The following is a 2,759-nucleotide window of genomic DNA, read 5'->3' as shown; positions in this document are numbered from 1 at the left end:
GTTATTCTGCACATTCCTCCTCTATCTGGGGGATCTTATCTCGTCCACAGCTAGGGAACGTGGTGTGAAAGAATGGGCTTGAGGTGCTAAATTAAAAGGGAAAAACACCTCAACACAATCTGTACACGACACAAGAATGGGCTACATACTGTATACTGTGACATAATGATGCTGAATCTTCAAAGGTCGCATTGTGTTACGGCTTGAAAATACAGCCATGTGACGGCTAATAACACGTGTGCATGGGCGGATATACTGTCATTAACAAGGCCATCGTCTATCTTGTTAGGGCCTGCAATATTCACCACACACTTAAAAATGCAAATAAAAGAATGTACTGTATTGTTTTTATGGTCACAATGCAAATGGTCAAGTCCCATCTGCCTAATAATAATGTAAACAAACTAGAAAACTAATACAAAACAACAGAAAAAATGAAGAAAAAAAGAGTAGTTATGAAGTACATGTGGTGGAAATATTAGGAGGTCATAATATTAAAGGGATAGTTTAAAAAAATCAGTGCGACAATGCGCATGGACACGTTGGGAGACAAATATAACGGCGAGCGATTTTTTTTGAGGAGGCATTTTTATGATGCAAATGTATCACTCTTTTGAACGCATATTGTTTTGAGAAGCCAAACTGTGACCCTGCAACTGAGCAGAACTACGTTCCTCGTCATGGAAATCCGACCAGAACTGAACTCGCGGGACCAAATGGGGGGGGTTGTACATCACTGTTGATGTAGTACACTGCTGATGGGGATGTCACACAACTCAATGTCAAAAAATCCAAACTATCCCTTTAAGGGGAAAAAGGTAGTAATATGCCGAAAAAAAAAAAATGTAAGCATAAAGTTGAATTGTTAAAGAAACGGAGGTTATTTTGTAATGTTATGACAAAACAGGGGAAAAGAAATAATGAAGTTGCAGTTTTTGGAAAATTAGGTTGTGAAAAAGTTCCAATATTACGAGAATAAAGTCAAAATATTATGGGAGTAAATCACAATATTCAGAGAAAAAAATTAGAAGAAAATTGAAAGATTTGTAAATATAAACAACAGCAAAAATGGAAAATTGAGTAAAATATGCTCATTGTCACCTATATTTTAACGTCTTAGCTACACGTAACTAAAAGTGTCAGAGCTCACGCTGCTGATTGCAGAAACTGCCGCTCCTTATAATGTGGCTGAACAAACAAAATTCAGAACTCATCAACAGTTCAACCTTAGTGAAGGCTTGAACGTTTGACTATCAACCTATTTGTTCTCCTCCTCAGCATTGTGATGACTTCCTGTTCCACCTTGTTGGCTCTGGGCATGATGCCCCTGATGCTCTTCCTCTACTGTCAAAGCTTCGACAATCTGCAGAACGCCGTGCCTTACGTCGACATCATCGTGTCGCTCGTCATGATCCTGGTGCCCTGCGGCATCGGCATCCTCGTCAATTACTACAGGCCGCGCTACGCCAGGATCATCACCAAGGTCAGTGCGCAAAACGCCAGTGATTAAGTAGTTCCTCAAATAGTGGGCAATTTAGGAGTCATCTATTTGGGATGAGGCAGTTATTTTGTTCAAATATTTGACTCACCAAGTGATTTATTGACGCATGGCGTCTATTCAAGGAGCTTTATGTACTTTTTTTTGGCAATTGCCCTATTGATCACAAACAGACACATTTCCATAATAAAACATAAGCGATTCAAGTATTTCTTCAAATAATTCAAAAGGTACCTGGTGCTTATTTGAAACAGGTGCCTATTTGATAGGAGGCCTTTGGTAAGATGTTTGAATTAGTACACTATAAAGTAAACAGTTACTGTTTCCTCAGGGGAAAAAAAGGAGTCATCTATTTGAGGAGAGGCATTTTATGGTTCAAGTGTTTGACTCACCCAGTAAGTTATTGCGGTATGGCATCTATTGAAGGTGGTTTGTGTAGGTTTTTTTTTTTAAATAGAAAGACTAGTTCAACACCAAGAGAGAAACTTCTTAATATAAGAAATACAACATAAGAACTTCGAGTATTTGCTCAAATAGAGGCTAACTACAGAGAGTATCTGGTGCTTATTTGAAGGAGGCATCTATTTGATAGGGGGCCTTTAGTAACATGTCATAATAACGAGTTACCTATTCCTCAAGGGAAAAAACAAGAGTAATCTATTTGGGCAGATGCATTATTGAATTCAAATGTTTAATTCACCCAGTAACTTATTGAGGTACGGTGTCTACTGAAGGTTTTTTGTTATTTTTCCTTTTTTTTTTTTTTTTTTTTTTTAGAAAGACTTGTTGAACACAAAGAGACAAATTTCTTAATGTAACAAATACAACATAAGGAAATATTTCCTCAAATAAAAGTACCTGGTGTTTGGGGCGTCTATTTGAAAGGAGGCATTTTGTAACATGGCTGAACTTGTACACAAAGCAACCGAGTGACCTTTTTCTGAGGGGCATAAAAGGTGTCTCCTTAGGACAGCGACTATTTGAGGCATGGCGTCTATTAGAGGAGAGGCCATTACTCATTGGTCATTAACATTGGGGGGCTGCCATATTTGTTTTCTGTGTGTAACTTCCTGGTTCGGACAGCTCCATTTGAATTATCGGGTGGAGTGTACCATTCAAAAAACGTATGTGCCGTCTCTTCTCAGGTAGGTCTCATCATAATGTCGACTGCCGCCATCGGGATCACCATCACCGCCACGGCAGCGATTGGCGTGGGCATCATGGCCGTAATGTCTCCTTCTCTTTTGGCAATCGGCGCCGT

This window comes from Dunckerocampus dactyliophorus, chromosome 19 (genome assembly GCF_027744805.1).
Source record: "Dunckerocampus dactyliophorus isolate RoL2022-P2 chromosome 19, RoL_Ddac_1.1, whole genome shotgun sequence".
Classification (NCBI taxonomy): domain Eukaryota; kingdom Metazoa; phylum Chordata; class Actinopteri; order Syngnathiformes; family Syngnathidae; genus Dunckerocampus; species Dunckerocampus dactyliophorus.
Note: the sequence above shows the minus strand (reverse complement) of the source record.